Source organism: Protomyctophum bolini, assembly GCF_963924005.1.
Source record: "Protomyctophum bolini genome assembly, chromosome: 8".
Taxonomy (NCBI): Eukaryota; Metazoa; Chordata; class Actinopteri; order Myctophiformes; family Myctophidae; genus Protomyctophum; species Protomyctophum bolini.
The window spans coordinates 39091481-39105691 of NC_137869.1; the positions used below are offsets into that span (position 1 = coordinate 39091481).

Consider the following 14211-nt stretch of genomic DNA (forward strand, 5'->3'; position numbering starts at 1 on the left):
ACTTTCGACACACAGAGAGAGAGAGAGAGAGAAATAGAGAGAACGTGAGAGGAAGTGTGTAAGAGTCAGACATAGCAGGGAGCCACTCATTCATCTCATATCTCTCTTCATGTGTTATCGTTTATCTCTGTGTCGCTGAGTGTCATCTACATATATGTGCATGCATCTTTCAGTGTGTGTGTGAGTTTGTGTGTGTGTTGAGTGTATAACTGTACGCTTGTCTGCTGTGTGTGTGTGTGTGTGTGTGTGTGTGTGTGTGTGTGTGTGTGTGTGTGTGTGTGTGTGTGTGTGTGTGTGTGTGTGTGTGTGTGTGTATGTGTGTGCGCATGTGCGTGCGCGTGGGTGTGTGTGTGTGTGTGTGTGTGTGTGTGTGTGTGTGTGCGGGCGTGTGTGTGTGCGCGCGCACGTATGTGTGTGTGTGTGTGTGTGTTGGGTTTAAGTGCAAGGCAACAATTTATGTTTAATTCCGTCCAAGCATCTTTCTCGTGGTTGGAATCACAGCCTGATAAGACTCCTGCACTCATAGTTTAGTTGTATATTGATCACAGTGTGCAGTGGTACAACAGCGTGTGTCTTGTATGCATACAGTGCGTGTGTGTGTGTGACTGTGTGTGTGTGTGTGTGTGTGTGTGTGTGTGTGTGTGCGTGCGTGTGTGCGAAACAGTGACAGAGACATATCTGTGATCTGGGACTATGGGTCAACTGCTGCTGCTGTCTCTAAACCAACCAATCGAGGGGACACGGTACCGCTTACAGCAGATGAACAGAACTGGGTTTGGATCCTGATACCGTATAGAAACCCACAGAGCCTCTTTTAGAAGCGCATCATTATAGGCATCGGTGCTGGACATTAGAGAGGACTGAACTGGATTAAAAAGCCACATAAGACTGGAACTATACAGAGAGGTTGTTTGTTCAAAGCAGAACCAATATTTTTGGACTCTCATTTCAGAACCTGCCCGCACCTTGTTCCTGGATTGTTCTGTTCTGTTTCTGGACTTTTATTCGGTTCCAAAATAGTTTTTATTTTATTTAATTTATTGTTTATTCTGGACCGGACTAGGCCTATATAGAACCACACAAGCAGGATATTCCAAAGCCTAAATAAGTGCTGCTTTCCGTGGTTCCGTGGACTCACCTTGTAGCCAATAGGCCTCCCCATATCCTCCAGAAGTGACACTGGCCCGGTGTTCTAAACAGGTGGCAGTCGGGACAGACGTGGTGGGATCAGCCAGACCAACCAAAGGTAAGTAAGAGTTCCCACAATCCTCTTTAATGATGTTGAGCTGGCAGTTAACCCATTCAGGGCGGGAACCCCTTTTGGTGTTTTAAGCATTATGTTACACTTTAGATATCGAAAAATAGCAGATCTACACAAGCTCGTAGCGTGCATATATATTTTTTTGAAATCCTGAAAATGTGGTGCAAATCTTTGAATATGTATTCTTTCAGAGCGAACGTTTTTAACTCAAAACCTTGCTTCTGGGGAGTCCCTGGAACAACATATTTTCAGATGGGGGTCAGTGGCCAAATATATATACGTTTTGGGGTCCTTGGCATGAAATATTTTGAAAACCACTGATAGAGAAACATAGGTTTTTCAGCAAACTGTCATGATTTACTGTAGAAGACATCATTTGTAGAATCTGGTCTCAGTCCTAAATGTTAAACTAAGTGTTGGAGCATGCTGCAGCGTCACAAGTTACAACCGCAGCCTGACAGGTTGTTGCCAGCACTGTGATAAATGGGACTCAGCTCTGCTCTGTGATTATGAGTGAAGTGAAGCGGTGATCCAACTGCATGGTGCAGGGGTAGAGTGGCCGGTAGAGCGCCTGGATGTTCCATCCCGGGCTCCCCCAGAGTTAGAGTTAGAGCTTGGATTCTGCCCTGCAGGGACAGAATCCAAGCAGTAAGGCTATATTGACCAGAGCCAGAACCCCTAAACTGCTCCCGATGTGCAGGTTGGTTGGCCTTGCATGGTTTCCACTGCCATCGGTGTGTGGGTGGTGAATGTGTGTGTGGATGGGTGAATGCACATTGCACAAGTGCTTTGGATTAAAAACGCTATATAAATGCACCATTTACCATTTTACCATTTGCAAGATGCGCCTGTTCCAAGTAGTAATCTAATCGGTAGCACAGAACTATCACATCGAATCAGATGCCCTCAAGGATATTATTAGCACACATTATTAGCGTATATTTGTTAGATATGCCACAATATGTAAATAGGCTAATTCTCACTTACGCTTTTTGGCCTTCCCTTCTGTCAGCATGCTCAAAATATGATGAAGAATATGATAGTCTACTCTAGAAGTGCATAAGGTTAGCGATTTGTCCTTTTTTTTATCCACCGAATGGAGTGAATCAGTTTGGATTCCAGGCTAGTGGACACTAGTGGACGGACGGACGGACAGACAGACAGACAGACAGACAATTTTCGCAAACACAAGTTTCTTTGCCTTGTGAAACAGAAGAAAAAGAACAAAGATCACTAATTAGCTCCACAAGAGACCCCATAAATTGGCACGTTATATGCTTCATGGGGATCAGCAGTAGGCTGGAACACGTCTTTGACCAATCAGATTGCTTGGCCCGCATCAATTCCTTGTATAAACAAGCTTTGCGGCTCGGGACACATAATACATCCTTTACAGACGCAGCACGACCACATGAAAGACACGCTCGCTGATAGGGCTGCATTGAAACTTTCACAGAAATATTTAAGACCAATAACAAAAAACACATTACCGGGCCTGGACAGCATTCCAACTTGTTTATAACGTGGAGTTATGGATTAGACAGGGAAGAGCCGACGCTCATACAAACACAGCATATACGAATGGCTTTGTTTAGACTAGTGGCTCTACATTAATAACTCTAAATGTATTCATACACAGGCTGAATATTGAGGCGATGGGAGTGGGTGTTCCAAGCTTTATACTGTACTTCACACTATGTTTGGTCCATTACCTCCTTGTTCAGATGGGGGTCACCGGTTATTAAATGCATGTTTGAAAACCACTGCCATGTATCAATCCACATTCCTCCACAAGGCCCTGTAGCCTTCTCTATGGCTTTAAAGTATTGACATGTGTGTCACTAAATCAGTTACCACCGCTAATTTTAACTTGCCTTTTTACTCTCTTTCAATCAACTTTTTCAACTGACTGCACAAACAGTGTGAGCAGGCCAGCAGGGCTGGGGTCAATTACATCAATTTACTCTTGACAATTCAGAACCCGAGGCTCCTCACAACTCAAGCACATTTGACATGATGAGAAGGACGTCATACTGAAACTATGAAAGATATTTGAAAATGGATGGCTTATGCTGAAGGCTGCTGAAAAGAATCCTCTTCCATTTTGTATTCATTTGGAATCAAATCAATCTCAGCCCTTCAACACAGAAAGCAAGGTAGGCGGCAACTGGTGTAAATTGCTGGCACGCACGCACGCACACACGCACACACACAGAGTGAACTGGCGGGGTGGCCTAGCGATAGCTCCATTTGGGGCTATAAAAATGTCATCGTCGGTGAAGTCCCCTACAGAGTTAGTTTTGTTTGGGGACGGAGAGGGCCTGGAGAGAGACTCTGTTCCACGGTTCCACCGGGGTTGAACCGGTTCAGTTATTTCTTTCCCCACCTTATATTGAACCAGAGAGTTTCCACTGAAAATTAATTGGTTCAGAAAACTGGAACCAAAAACAAATGGCTCCGTGAAAGCACCAAGGTTCCTAGAATCTAGAACAGAACCAGTTAGAACCAAATCCACTGAGCATTTGTCAGGCTATTAGACGTCTAAAATATGACTAAATGGCCTTCTAGGTTTATAAGTATAACTGGTCTAACAGATATATATAGACTGTCTAAATAATGGCTAATCAACAGCTAAGCCAAGACTGTTAAAAAACGTTCATTTGTAGACCATTTACAGCCCAGTTTTAGACGACTATTTCTCAGTGGGATCGATGTTCTTTTGGTGGAAAATGGGCCTCGAGTGCAGAAAACCATACTGTTGTTTTCATTCAATAATGCTAAAGCGAAGAAAGTAGGATTTTTGTGTATTTCGTATGCCAATGTTCCACAGACCTAAAGGCTATTGGAGAATGTTGTCGCATCTCATCCAGTAGTTGTTTCTTCTCTACTGATGTTGTAATAATGCATGTGGTAGATCTTGGGGTTTGGCAACGCTGTGACGACTGTCACAGTTTGTTTTGAATGCTGGCCTGCAGAGGACCCCTCCTGGGCCACCGTCTGTGTCTGTATGAAGTTATACTGCGTGGCCGTTGACTCCACAAATAAAATGTAGACAAACTCTGACTATATCTATAGGCTCTGGATGATACAAACACACTATAGTCTGCCAAGAAGGAAGACCAACCACAGAGCATGCGCAACAGCTGGGTAACTTGTGTATGTATGTATGTGTGCGACTGTGCGTGCGTGTGTGCGTGCGTGCGTGCGCACATTAAGTGTGCATGAGAGAAGTCTTTTCACCTCTCCCCGGACCCCACGGCAGCCGGGATTAGCTGGTTAGTCTCTGGAAAACTATTAACCTACATCTTGATCACTATTCCCCACTCCCCCAGTGATTTTTTTCGATTTATTTGTAGGTTTTATAAATGCAGTACTTAGAGTAAAATAAGTAAGCCTTTCCGAGCCATGAGGGCCAGAGCCTGTTTCTGTAGCGTGAGGCAGCTTGATGTATACAATGATGCTAGCATGTCGGACATGACATGACGCTATAGCATGTCGCTATAGGGACCAGACTTATAGAGCGTCGTAGTCCCGCCCCCTCGAGAGACCCGGAAAAGACGCTTAAAAGGTCTTTAAATAAATACTTTTTGAAATGTCTATGGGAAAAATGCATTGGGATTCATTTCCTGGGCCTGGCGTCGTCATGAAAGGGGGCGGGACTGCGACGCCTTGATGCTGAGTGCCAAGCAGGGGGGCACTGGGTCCCGGCCGGGTATTGAACCCCAACCTCCCAGGGCGGACACTCTAAGCTGGTCATATAAATACTGAACCAATAAAAAGTCCCACAGCTCCCTATGTATGATAACTACATTGTACCCCCCCCCCCCATTTCCTGAAAAGTAACAGTTTTGGACATACCAGGTTTCCACCCGACAGTGATGGTCTCTGGTTGAACAGACTGAAAAAGAGGGTGACGGACAGGGAGGCGAATGGAGAAGGAAGTGAGGAATGGAGTGATGGTGAAGGAGTGGTGGACATGTTTGTAGGGAGTCCTGGCATAACTGACTGCCAAGCATGCATGACATGTGCTGCACACACACACACACACACACACACACACACACACACACACACACACACACACACACACACACACACACACACACACACACAACACACATACACACAACACACATACACACACACACACACACACACACACACACACACACACACACGCACACACACATGCACACAATCAAACACACCCGCGCGCAGCTGTGCGAGCATGAACGCGGCAACGCGCACACACAAACACCAAACTCTAGAACCTTGTGCAAGATTTAATCACATGAATCCTCCTAGCCATGGATCCTATTCCTAGCATCCCATGCTGCTGCCTGCGAATTCAGCATGGATGAATGCAAATTCAGCATGGATGGGGAGATTGGCAACTAGAAATAAATCATTGTGAATAACACTAATACTAAGCATGTGTTGTATGGAGAATATAGGTTGCTTATACCTTCAGGAAGGAGATATGGTGTATACCAGCATACAATAATGTTAGACTAACGAGGTCCTTTGTCCACCAGTCGACCTTGAGGCTTAATCAGGACTCAGGAGTTCACGGGGACGGGGTAATCTAAGCGGTGGATATTGCTCTTGTCTTCATGATTGTCTTTATGTATGTAAATTGTCTTGTTCTTATACTTGGCTGCTGGGTCGCAAGACAAATTTCAGTGTGAACTGACAATAAAGTACTATATCATATCATATCATATCAGTAAAATCCTCATTCTTCTCTACAGTACGCATTTCATCATATGTTGCATGATTGAGCATACTGTCCTGTAGAAACAGGACGTGCTGGGCCACCCTGCCATCGATCACAACAAGCATGGAACAAGAATTATTTCGCTTGAGACTAACTCAACTGCTTTCGATTAAATATCAAAGACGCACGATAGAACAGAAGAATGACATGCTTGGAATGATTTTACTATACGTTTTAGGGTCTGTTTCAGTGATTGAGAGTTGTTTACTTCTGCGAAAATCTGGCTGAAGTTCATTATACTGCGACTTGTAAACCAAGAGTGAGTATAGTTTCACATCTTTCTAGACAGAGTTAAATAAATTATATTGTCTATCAAATTGATTGGTTTCAATGTGAGTCAGTTATTCAGTTGGTTGGCTGGTTAGGTCAGTGCTTCTCATTCTCAAAGAGGGTCCTTGAGGGGGTTCCAGGCGGTTCCCAGCTAAATTAGTTAAAGGTGCGGGAGGGATATGACTTTTCCCCCTAAAATATGATCATCAGGTACTATGATTATACTACTAGAAACTGTTTTTTAAGTCTACACAAAGTGTTAAAATGATGATTTTATGTGGCCACACCCACCAGTTCATTAAGTATGCTTGGTTTGCCTGGTGGCTGGTGGTGGTGGTGGTGATCCACCTGAATTGAAGCTGTTGTTGTATGATAAAGGGGGGAGGGCATGATAATTAGGGGTGCACGTCTGCACGATTATGACATTAAGATGACCGATATCCGATCTCCGATTATGTGCAGGGTCATATCTGCCGATACCGATTCTGACCGATTCAGATATTATACAGAGGACCACAATGGAAACAAGCCTAGGCCCTATAGGCGGGCCTTGGTCCAAAGCCTGATAATAAAGTATTCAATCAATCAATCAATTGTATCGTTGACATTAAGGAAGTATTTAGACAGGTACATGGGTATATCTTGGTGGTGTACCGTGTAGCGAATCAGACCCATTGCAAGATGCTGTACTCTGTCGTCGACCCTAAGCCATTCCAGCCTGTCAAAGTGGGCAGGGGTGAGGTGGGTTCGGGGGGTGAGGCCTAGTAGAAGCCTGACCAGTTTGTTTTTGGGAAGTCTGGAGCCTTGTTTTAAGGGCCTTAGAGGTGCTGTGGTACCAGAAGGTGCATCCATAGCTGAAGAAACCTTTGTATACGAGGGCTCCTGATAGGGTCTTTAATGGTGTTTTTGGCTTGAGGCAAAAGGGCACTAGGGGCTAGAGCCCCCAAAGCTCCCCCCTCTGCATGTGCCTGGTCAATCAGTCACTCAGTCACTCAGTCACTCAGTCTGTTTGTCAAACAGTCTAGGTAGGAAGTTTATATTTTAACGTATGGATGGTCACGGAGCAAAAGTCTGTTGCTCTCTTATGTGTATTCCAGCTGCAGAACAAAATGCTTTTCCATTTATGCTATGCTATGCTCTCTCTCTCTCTCTCTCTCTCTCTCTCTCTCTCTCTCTTCCATGCATTTCCTTTCTACTTCCTCTTCTGTCTTTTTGAGAGGCCCCAGGATGTGATTGCTCCTCAGGACGAATGCCCACATGGCTGACCTTGACTTGGTTTCCATCTTAAGCACCGTGCCATGTATTTACACAGACGAGCATGTCCGACTTTTAACTGTTTATGATCTGCATCTGATCTTTTTCATGTCTGTCAGTATTCCATATGGCTTGCTACTCCCAAACTCGAGAAGTATACGACATTTGCATTCCACATGGCATCTCCCAGACTAGAGAAGTTGTACGACATTTTTATGGCATATGGAATGTTGTACAACATTCAAATAACGTTGTTAGTGTAAAGGCAAATATTTTGTTTATAAATAGGTTTATGTTAATTTGTTGTCTCCCTCTTCCGACGGAGAGAGGTTCCAATTGGTGGTGCATCTAGTGTCCAATCCACTGTACTGTCTGCTCAAATAACTCATATAGGCCTAACTTTATTGACATTGCCAGTCAACCAGTAGGTGTCCTCATACCAGGGTCTAATGTGTCAAATGCAGTTTAGCGAGACCACCTCCAACCACTGCAGATGTGCTGGTTATAGCCTATTAATTCAGGCCAGAGCTTTTGGTCTATTAAACAGACCAGAAAATGCAACATTAACGCTAGTAATTTGTGTTCACTTCACATTATGCTCTTGGGTTCTGTTCACATTGACAGTTCCCATAAGAACCTTCATCGGTTGTTATCAGCCAGAGACATGTGTCATTAAAAAGGAATTCACCTCACACATGACAAAACAAGATTTGAGAGATGATCTTCTTCCAAAAGGGTATTCCGTCGTTACTGTTTAATGGTGGGAATTTGCAGCTTCATAAATCATAATCAGTGCTACGGGCTATTTTCATTCTACCACATACTGTCTTACATGCGATTCACATTCAGAGGTTTTCCCCGGGAGCCAGGTTGACATGCAACTTGTTTCAACCACTCATGAGAGGAGATCAGTTGATTCGTTGTCTCATACACAGAGAAACGGAAACCCTAGGTTTTGGTGGGAGAGAGATGGCGGGGGGTGACATTGAAGTGCAGGCCGTCGGGATTGGGAGTCGAACGGGCGGCACACACTGCCGACTTGGGCTACCGGCCAAGGTGCCTGGACCGCTGAGCCACGGCCCAGGCCTTTGGAGCTTTTTTTTGTTAGGGAAAAAAACCTTCCTCCAACCCCTTAACTATACATCCTATAAAGACCGGGAGAGTCCGGGTATTCTGTGGGCTTGATTGAAGTGTCACCGCCACCTCTTTCGAAACAAATATTATTGTTCATTTGTCAGCTCCTCTAAAATGACACCTACTTTCACTCTCAGAGTGATGTGTCATAATGCACCAACGTGTGCCACTAACCCACTGTTTCCCAAACAGTGGGTGGGGGCCCATTCGTAGGTCACGGACACATTTTTATGGGTCCCCTTCATTTTTTTGTTTCCTATACATTTTGTTTTTACATTCATGTTTTTGTTTTTTTCATTTTGTTTTTACAAAACATTTTCTAAAAAACATTCCTAAAATGCAAATATTTTCGTGAATTAAAACATTGATTCGTGAAGATTTTCACTGAGAAATCAAAGAAATTCCATCAATTATTAAACATATTTTTATAGTAGTAGTGGGAAATAGCCGATCTATAAAGCTCAGAACGCAGGGCGAAGCGACGTGCTGCGAGCTTGTAGATCTGCTATTTTCGCTATAGCTATAGGGTCCCGGGCTAAAAGGTTTGAGAAACACTGCGTCACCCACCTACATCGACATACTGTACGCTGTGATGAAATGTATGTTGTCCTTTAGAAGACACACGGCACCACAACCTCTCACTGTGTATGAACACAAATGGAGATTGTGATTTGTTAACTAGCTGCTATTAGCGTGATTGCAGGCCCGCCAGCCTGCGACAGACATTTACACAAACATCTAATTAGCCTGGCCAGCTTGGGTCAAACCTTCATACAGTGTATAAACACCGATATGACAGATGGCGCTATGTGCTAACAGCTAGCACCGACATCTAAAATAAACATTTCACCGGAAAAACTCTGAATGTGTGTGTGTGTGTGTGTGTGTGTGTGTGTGTGTGTGTGTGTGTGTGTGTGTGTGTGTGTGTGTGTGTGTGTGTGCGTGCGTGCGTGCGTGCGTGCACACGTTTTTGGACGAAAACTGTAATCTCTGTATTCATCTTATGCAACTATTTTGGTGCAGATGTTTGTCTCTCCATCGAGTCAGAGGAAAATTCTTTGCTTACCTTCAGTGCTACTGTTGATAAGGCAGTGGCACGTGGTACTGTATATAGTATATGATCTTCACTGTTTTTACAGGTTGAGAAAATGTGAATAACACCAAGATATTATAACCTGATACTGTATGTCCAAGTCCTTCACAAACTTGAAAGCTTGAATTGATTGAATCGGGTTGAGTGCTGCTTTTTATTATACACTGGGAACTACATCCAGATTGCTGAATGTTCCTTGTGGAATGCAAACCTGTTACGCTTGCCTGGGCACCACCTTTCTATAAGTTGTATAACTTTACTCTCTAAAATGTGGCTATACAAGGATTGTAAAACCACTTGAACAATAGCATCCCTCTACTTGGTGAGATTATCACATCTAAAACACACAATGCATCGCAGTTCAACACGTTCTGAGCTTGTAGATCGGCTAAGACATTTTGTGTAGCCCCAGAGCAGTGGTTCCCAAAGTGGGGTCCGGGGACCTAGGGGTACTTGAGGGAGTTCCAGAGCTGCTAAATGATAGTTTGGAACCAAATGGACCCTTATGGGTCAAAGTAATGTTCAGTTAACTCTGAGAGTGTACAAACAGAACCAAACGGACCCAAACGGGTGAACATTGATTTTACAAATATAAATGGGGGCCTCGGAGTTAGAAGTAGCCTTGTGTTGCGATACTAATATATGTACCACTGCGCTGGGCTACGTGGAATATGCATGCATGCCATATGCAGTGTGGCTGCGCCAGGCTACGTTAGAAGTGCCATCAAGTGGGGGTCGGTAGACCAATGCATGTCAAACTGGGGGGTCCTTGAAATGAAACGGGTCAAGAATCACTGCTAGAGCCGTAACAATCTTCTCTTATTCCCTGGCATATCTTTTTTAAATGGGGGTCCGCGGGCTGATTAGTGTCAATTTGGCGGTCCTTGACATGGAAAAGTTTGGGAACCACTGCCCTAGGGAATACTGTCAACTATAGGGCCCATGGAAATACGATAAACCATATAATTAAGGCCCAAGGGAATACGGATCAACTATATATAGGGCCCATGGGAATATGTCAACTAAGTACAGTATAAAGTTTAAGTGCATGGTCATGTTTCAGTTCCACAGGCAAAGAGCTATTTGACATCCCGTGTGTGGCAACCGGACAACCACCTCCATCTATTCTCTCTGTGACCTGCAATATGCAGACAACAGTGCGTTCTCATCCACACAATTACATTGGCGATGCATTCAGCGCCATCTCCTCAATATAGGTTCCCATCAACAATGTATTTATTTCCAAGGTCATGTTATCCTTGCTTTCTGTACTCTCAAGTTAAATGGTAAACGGTCTGCATTTCTATTGTCCAAATGTCCAAACACACAGACAACGCATGCATGCACGCACACACGCACATTTTAACCATTTATTTATGTTCACACAAAGGAGATGCACAAGGACACACACACACACACACACACACACACACACACACCACGTAGGGCACCTGCTTGTCAGGTAGCCTGGTTAATAAACCAGACGAATATCGCACTGACCGCGGGATATTAGTCTGGGGAGGCTCAGCTTGGATTTCATTTCCAGGGCGGCGGGTTGAAACATTTTCTCTTTGACGCAATTGGTCAGAGCTACTGTCAGTCAAAGGTCTCAAGCGTTGAAAGTCACTGTACCAAAGCCCGCCCATATTGCATACCGTGTCCCGATTGGCCGCCCCATTTCTCTGGTGTAGGAAATGGGCGTACAATTGAGCCTCTCCAGACCGTAATCCGCCGGCAGGCAATTTTGCCAACGGCTGATTCGCTCTGGTTTATTAACCAGGCTACTTGTCAGGAGCAGTTAGGGGTTCAGTCTTACGAGAAGCTGGGAATCGAACAAGGAACCTTCCAATTTGGTGAGCCTTTTCTGATACAGTAGACTAGACTGACAGGACATGGGGAGAGAGAGAGATAGAGGGGGGATGACATGCAGCAAAGGTCGCTGGGATTGTGAGTCGAACCCGCAACACGCTGTCAGCCAATACCAGCCTAGTTGGAATGCCTTGCCTCTGGCGTTGAAAAATGCTGAGTCAGTTGACGGTTTTAAGAGACTCCTAAAGACTCATTTATTCCGTACATTTTTCTATACCTGATTCATTTATACAGCCATATATATACAAGCTATGTCTTTGTTCTGCCTTGTTTGTTTTTTGTTCTGCTCATTGCACTACTGTATTATATTGTCACAAGTGTGCGATATGTTCCGTGTGTTTTAACCTGCTTCTATTGTTTATACCGCGTCGATTGTTCAGCACCTTGCAACTTTGTTTCGAAAGGTGCTTTATAAATAAAATGTAGGCTACTTACTTACTTAGTTACTTGTGTCTTAAGCGTCAACGCATGTCGGGAGTCTTAGCCAGCCATGCACGTGTCAGACTGTTGCATGTCGGACTGTTAGTACGTCGTACCAACGTATGTAGCCTTGAAACCAGACATATCTGCCACAGGAAAATAAATCCCTGGGGAGATTGGTCTGGCACTCCTCAGTTTGAATTACAATTCGCTCACCCCAGAGTTGTGGGTGACCAATCAGAGCCCACTATTCAAAGTAAGACTTTTTTTTTGCTGTGAACGTTGGAATCTGTTTGTAACCAACTGCCCCTTGGAAATAAATCCTCCACTTGGAAGTTCCAGACGATGCAGTGATGATATTAGTCTGGCTACAACGTATTGCGCCCCGTTGCCCAGACGGCCACGCCACCCCTCCCCCCGGGCCTGTGCTCTGCAGGTTCTGAGCATTTGCAGAACATCAACAGTATGTTCACACCAAGTGGCAATATGCAAGGTCTCTCCAAGCTGGGCAGGGTTCTGAGCTGGGTGCGTTAGGAGGTTTTCTTAATGCCATATACACACACAGCAGATCCTGAGCAGTATGACGTGATGGGAAGACAGTGACATTAATAACAATCTCTCACTAAAATTATAGGGGCAATTTGTCTTGAAACACCATCTGTTGGATCAGCTAAAACTTTGAGAGGGAAACAAACCTTTCTCTTTTTCCCAATGCAGAAATAGCCCAGGCTTTCAAAGTTTCACATTTTGCTCAATGATAAACGACGGCGCTGCATGTTCATCATACGTAGCTATTTCAGCACATTAATGCTGCCAAACCTTTATTTTGCTTGTGTTGGCCACACTGTCTTGGGAAGAAGTCAACCTTTCATATCAAATATACTAGTCTGTACTGTGTATTAATATAGTATATTTAAATAATGGCTTAACCTTCATGCTATTAGAGGATTCCTGACTGAATGAATACAAACTGCTGCATGCTATACTATACGCTTTGTGAGTCAGTGAGAGAAAAGGTGTGTTTCTGTGGTGTGGTGTACTGTACTGTACTGTACTGTACAGTACATGTGTACCTGGTTTCGATTAGGTTGTAGTGTACAGTATATAATGCAACAAGTGGGTCAAAGAGCCATGCATGCAGGCTGCCAGGCTCTTAACTTCTGCAAAAGCCAGATGATCCTGACATGCCGAGGGAAATGACTGCTGTTATGTGGTGAATATACAGTATATATATTGGGAAAATGTGTGGGTCCATCTGGATGTCGCAATCCGATGGCTCCAGGTTTAGATTTGCAAGGGGCGATCGATGCCTGTGCTTTTGACATCCCCCCCTCTGGGCATTAAGTTTTATCGCCATATAGGGATATATGTTTTATCCCTGCTTCAGGTCAGACTGAATTAAATACAGGCATTCTCTTTTGGGGATATATACAGTATATGGATCGACTGTCTGATATATTGGACATTTTGAAAATATCACAATTCAATCATTTTATTTAAAAACACTCTGTTTACCACATTAACCCCGGTGTCTCTATTTTAGGCTAATCGTCAAAAACTTTCAAGAATGTTCATTGAAGGATTAGGGACAATTCTACAAGTACACAACGCATCACGATGCAACACGTGAGCTTCTAGAGCAGCTATTTTCACTATTTGTTAAATTGTTGTAAAAGTATACCGCAAGTGGTTGAGGCTCACCTTGTAATTCAGTGTTTTATTAAAGTCACTGTGGCAGGGGGCGGGATGAAGGTGGCTGTGAGTGGGGTGACAGGGCTGGCTTTTCCAGCTCACAGGCGCACCTGCAGCATATTGTGTCAATTAAATGAAGGACAGCTGCTGTGTATATAAGGAAGCTAATGTGCTTGTGTTCTCGGTTGCAGTGAGAGGCTGGGTCCAGACAGAGCCACACAATACTCCACATTCCTGCCTGTTATAATTGGATGTTTAATGTCACACGGTGACTGTTTAGTTCAAAATTATAGGATTCACATTGAGGACACTGTGACTTGTTACACTTCAGTTTAATTAGGCTCCTGTTAATGACGGAGATTTGTTTGATGACCAATTCCCTGGCTTAGGAGGAATAAACGGCCTACTTGAGAATTAACAACTGCCTGTGTCGTGTCCTTC

General features: G+C 44.1%; 1 protein-coding gene across 1 annotated transcript in view; it reads left to right on the forward strand.

The window, feature by feature from the left end:
- The first annotated feature begins 627 nt into the window (after positions 1-627).
- The window catches only part of LOC308319959 (uncharacterized protein), a 32310-nt gene continuing 18726 nt past the window's right edge, over positions 628-14211 (forward strand). The window contains exon 1 of the mRNA XM_080770201.1: positions 628-1246. The gene's annotated coding sequence lies outside the window, so the exon portion shown is untranslated. The remainder of the gene's footprint in view (positions 1247-14211) is intronic.